Source organism: Microtus oregoni, unplaced genomic scaffold, assembly GCF_018167655.1.
Source record: "Microtus oregoni isolate MIOR12 unplaced genomic scaffold, Mior012 000011F_ref0000422, whole genome shotgun sequence".
NCBI lineage: Eukaryota > Metazoa > Chordata > Mammalia > Rodentia > Cricetidae > Microtus > Microtus oregoni.
The window spans coordinates 41,147,068-41,153,067 of record NW_024543070.1 but is presented as its reverse complement, the minus strand read 5'-3'; positions in this window follow the sequence as shown (position 1 = coordinate 41,153,067).

The window sequence follows — 6,000 nt, the reverse complement described above, 5'->3', positions numbered from 1 at the left end:
ACAGAACTGAATTCTGGGAGGAGGAAGAAAGCAGAGTCAGAGAGAGAGCCGCCTTAGAGATGCCAGGTCAGACATGCTGAATCTTTCCCAGTAAGCCACAACCTCTTGATGACATACAGATTATTAGAAATGGGTTAAATCAAGATGTGAGAGTTAGCCAATAAGAGCCTAGAGATAATGGGCCAGGCAATGATTTAATTAATATAATTTCTGTGTGGTTATTTCAACTGTAAGCTAGCCAGGCAGCCAGGACAAACAAGCCACCCCTTACCCTGCAACAAACATGTGGTGATTTGAACAAGAATGGCCCCCATAGGCTTATATATTTGAATGCCTAGTCATTGGGAACTGGAACTACCTGAGAAGGATTAGGGGGTGTGGCCTTTTTGGGGGAAGTGTCAAAAGTCTGAGCCAAGCTCTGTGTCATTCCCTTCCTGCTGCCTGTGGATCTGTATGTAAAACTCTCAACTACTTCTCCAACACCATGTCTGTCTGCATGCAACCATTCCCCTCCATGATAATGGACTCAACTCTGAAACTCTAAGTCAGCCCCAATTAAATCCTTCCTTTTATAAGAGGTGCCATGATCATGGTGTCTCTTCACGACAATAGAACAGTAGCCAAGACACAATATTTCTATTGTTTTCATTAAAAATTTCAATCTCCTTGCTGACTTTCTTCTCTAGGTACTAAATTGATTTTTCTTACTTCATTCATACATTTGTTTGCATCTTCTTTGAGGACATTTATTTTTGTTTGTTTTCTTGTTTTTTTGTTTTGTTTTGTTTTGTTTGTGTGTTATTTTGAGACAGGGTTTCTCTGTATAGCCCTGGCTGTCTTGAAACTTCTCTGTAGACCAGAATGGCCTTGAACTCTCAGAGATCTACCTGCCTCTACCTTCCAAGTGCTGGGATTAAAGATGTATGTTACCACCACACCCAGCTATCATATTTTCAAGTAAACTTTTAAATTATTCTTCTTACAGTTTACCTACTTCAGTCTCTTTGGATTCAGCGTTTGAGGAATTATATTTTGGAGAAGTCATGTTACCTTGCCTTTTTTGTGTTTTTGTGTTACAGTTTGTGCATTTGTTAGTTTTAAATATCTTTCAGTTTTATCCAGGCATCTGCTCTTGAAAGTTCAGTCCCTAGTACCACTGGGAAAGGAGAAAACAGAGACTTGCGGATGGCTCGCTGGGTAAAGGCACTTGCTACCAAGCCTAATGACCTGAGTTTAAGCTCCAGGACCCAGGTGCCAAAAAGGAAAGAATCCAGAAAGAATTGAGTTGTCCTCTGCTCTGCACACAGGCCGCTCAAGGGCTGCACCTGCAAGTGTAAAGCAACCTGTTGGATCTTCAGTGTTCCCAGTCCCAGTGGCAGACGGGTGACTCCGCAGAGCCTCGCTGCTGGTCACAGGCTCAGGGCTGGAACTCTGCAGTTATCCTCAGTGCCCTCAGGCACCAACAGTCATAATTCATTTCCTGCTCTAGTCCTCAGGCCACTAAAGTTTTTCTGTGTGTTAGTGTCTGGTCCTTCCCTCTTTATGACTGCTTTATGTGACGATCTTTCACACTGGTGTTTGGCAAGTTATCTCATGGCTCCTCGATTCTTTCCTCTCAATTCTCCACCCTCGGAGTAGCTCAATCCTAAACAATTGTTCCTTCTCAAGACAGCACCCTGCCAAAACCCTCTGAGATCTATGGACGAGCAGAACAGATCTCTCAGCTGCTGGCTGGTTGTACCAGAGGGGTCACTGTCTCACCAGTGAGAACTGCAAGGCTACCCTGTGGGAAGTCGTGGAACCGTCTGACCGCCTGTTGGAGGGGGTTTCTGTTTCCCCTCTTAGAGCAGCGATTGGCACAGTCAGGGCCTTGTGCTGCTGCGTGCACTGTGTTCCCTTTGTTTCTCTTCCCTTTGCAGCTGCTTGGCCACCACTTTTGTGACTTCCAGTGCTCTCTTACTTGTTCTTTTGAAGTGAAGTCCTTGTTATTTTGGCTTGTCTCTTTCACTGAGTCACATAGAAGGAGCTTCCAGTCTGACATTTTATTCCGGATGTCTCAAACTATTATTAAAAAGGAACAAAACACTTTGATCTTCAATGTTTCTAATGCCTGAAACTATAATAACCTAAGTATTAGTTTTTATTTCAAAATTTTCCAAAATTTTAACAAAATGAATGAAGTCACAAATGATCATAGTTTTCTTCATTAATTATTAAGAAGCCCTTGTATAGTTTCAAATTATTGCCTTCTTACAGTCTCATACTATGTTCCCAAACAAGGACTATCCATATGAATTTAGATTTGGGCATTTAAGAAAGCAGATTTTAGATAGAAGTTTGCAAGTTCTCGCTTTATGGGCAATAATCCCGAAGACAATGTAGAGAATGGGTATCAGTAAAGACAAGGTCTGCAGAGCTCCTGTGTGGGAGCTACAAAGAAGTAGACAGAGCCTGCTGAGGAATGGTGCCTGACGTAGAAAGGTATCTTGTAGCGCCCGGGTCTACCCTTGTCCCTGGGGTTCATCTTGAGGACAGTTTCGGGTCAGCTAAATAAAGCATTCCTGTGCTCCCCCTGCCCCGCCTGGTGATTAGCTGTAGGGCATTTTTGACTCCATCTTTGGCATGGTAATTTCCCACCTGCCTGGGAGGAAATCCTTGTGCAGCAGCTAGGTAGATAAGGATTTCCCCAAGGTTGAATAAACGGCTGGCTTACGGCTGATCTCCTTCAAATGACCCAGGTCTCTTTGTGTGTTCTTTCAATCTCCAGGCCCTTGCCCGACTCGTGTAAGGTACAGTGGCGCGTGAAATGTACCAAAGGTGTAACACAGTATCTGAGAAAGTAGTGGCCCACAGCTGGGGAGAGAGAAAAGTAAGTTGAGACATACACTCCGCCAGCAAGACAGACCTGAAACTGACCGTTCTGTTCAGCAAGAGATGGGCACTGGGAACCGTGAGAAAATCTATTTTAGTAGAAATATTTGTGAGAGATTCTGATTAGACCAATTTGAAGGGAACCAGTAGGAGAGGTGGGCCATAATGACTATAGACAGACTTTGAGGGACATCCATCGATAGTGCACAGACGGAACGCGGTGAGAGTCTCTTTCATCTTCAGCAGATGACACAATCACAGCGTATTTGTACTCTGGCGGAATAACACAGCCGACAGAGCTGTATCAGAGATGCTGATCTCAGAAGACGCAACAATTATTAAAACAATTTCCTTGACAGAAGATAGTACCATGTGCTCACAGAGTTCATCTCAGATAAAAGCAGGACCTTAACAAAATTGGCAGGCACTTGCCTCCTATGTAAAATGAGATAGGACTACGGTAGAGTTCTAATGTGCACTCAGACCAGAAGCACCAGCATTACAGAAAATGTCATTAAAATCGGCGGGGGTGAGGTGGACGCTAAAGGCGGAGCAGGGAGGTGGGAGTAGATGAGGGTGGGACAGGGCACCAAAACTAAGGACGTATGAAAAATCTTTTGGAAATCCACTACTTTATAGGCTAATTAAAATATATGATTTTATAAAGATTTTGATTTTACGTGTATGAGTGTTTTGCCTGTGTGTATGTCTGTGTACCACATGCTTGCTTGGTGCTTGCAGAGGCCAGAAAAGAGTGTCTGGTCTCCTGAAACTGGAGTTATCTGTGGCTGTGAGTCACCATATGGAAGAACAGCCATCTTAACTGTAGAGCCATCTCTACAGCCCCTAACATATATGTGTATATATTAAATTGTAATTATATCAACATATGTATATATACTTAGATTAATATGTGTGCATATATTATATTAATATATGTGTATATATTAAAAGTCCATTTAAACATATCTGTTTGCATTTAAATTTATGTGTGTGTATATAAATATATATGTAGTTTAGAATACAGTCTATGTGAGTTATATACTGATATTTTGAGGCAGAGGCTCTCTACATAGCCATGGTTATCCTGGAATTCACCATGTTGACTAGCCTGGCTTCAAATTCACAGATCCCCTTGCCTCTGGATCCCAAATTCTGAGATTAAAATTGTGTTCCAGGGCTGGAGAGATGGCTCAGTGGTTAAGAGCATTGCCTGCTCTTCCAAAGGTCCTGAGTTCAATTCCCAGCAACCACATGGTGGCTCACAACCATCTGTAATGAGGTCTGGTGCCCTCTTCTGGCCTGCAGGCATACACGCAGACAGAATATGTATACATAATAAATAAATTTAAAAAAATAAATAAATAAAATAAAATAAAATTGTGTTCCACCACATCTACTACTAATATATATGAATGAAATTTTAATGGTAATACTTAGCATGGGAGGACGATGTTTTCATAGTGGCGAGCTTGGCGTACCTCCTTAAAAGATATTGATTAGGGATGGGGGTCCCCAAACAACCAAGATATTGTCATTGCTCTTGGTTTCCTGCCTTTGCTAGATGAGATTCCATTGTAAATACACAACACACTTCGGTCTTTGGACAGAGAAATTAAGCTAGAAATGACCTAACTGGTTCCTTGCACAGTGCTGGAGGATGCTGGGGAAGACAGCATCAAGGGACTTTCCATTGTGCAGTACCTATCATTAGGCAAGATGGTTCTCCCGGTGCAACAGTGGCATGACAGTTGTGTGGGTAACCAACAACTCTCTGGTTGGATCTGAGGCCTGCGCCACAGTAAGGGACTTATGCCTGGTCCAGAAAACCTGGGCAACAGGGCTGGGAGAGGGGCAGGCCCTGAGGCTTTGAGACCAACTGCTTGTTTTGCTGAATGAATATGTTATCAAATTATCTTCTAAATATTTGTTTGTATCCAGAGATTAGTGCCTTTCTCAGCCTTGAATAGAGAGGTTCCTTTTTACAGTATGCAGTAGTCAATGCAAAGACTCAGAACTGGTCAAAGTGCTAAGAATAAGTGGTTTTGGAGTTTTCAAACCTAAATGGGAGATTTATAACCACCCTATCCCCTTCCATGGCTCAAGTAACATTGTGGATGATAGGACAGAAAGAATATGAAAGCCAGGATGGGGGAGAGTTGTGAAGTGCTGTCTTCTGGATGATGTGACCATTGTACCCGTGCCCTCACAACAGCTATGGCCAGCTGCAAAAGATCAAGCCAGCCAACATTCTAGCATGGATGAGCAGGGTGTGTGACTCCACGCCTGGCTGAAAAGGTATGGACAACTGAGGCTGCTGGGAACAGGAGATTAGATGCACGCCCACACTGCCATCACTAATTGGACTGAGTATGTTTTTAAAACAGACATGAGGGTGAGAGGGAGAGGGCTTGGAGAAGCAGTACTTGGAGGGGTAATTTGCACTGGATATGATCAAGATTCATTGTAGATAGATAGAATATATATATATATATATCCATAGATTTAAAACATTCTTTTAAAAAATCATTAAAATACAAGTTCTCAGGCCCCATCCAAAACTACTGCCTTCCACATTTTGGAAGCAAAGCCGGGAGAGCTGCTCTGACCAGGGACACTGGCACGCTTTAGTGGGGAGAACAGCTCACATCTCCTCGGCCATGGCATCTGTCAGTCTATGCTTTCAGTAATCTGTCCTTTGAGCTTTCTGTTGTCTTCATAATGTGGCAGTACTGTGTCCACATAAACTGTTTCCTTGCTTCTGTCAGCTAAACAAAAGCCAAATATTTGTATTCTGCTTCCAAACAATGCCATTTATATATCTTTAAAAAGACTCAGAACCATTTCCAAACTAAAGTGTATTCGTGGTGGCACATTGAGGCTCAGCTGAGACAGCAAGCGTGTCTTCTGCCTGCCAGGTTTTGTAATATCAGGTACACATTTTCCTGAAAAAGATCCTTGGTGCTCAAAATGCACGGATCTCAGGTTCTGGGGTTTGTTCTGTCTTGTTTTGTTTTGCTTAGAGTCTGTTACCCCTCAAGAGCAGCGCAGACAGGGAAGACAGGTGACATTAACTCCATCCCACAGTGTCATTCTTTGTGGACTTGGGTCTCTCCAGCCACACACTTG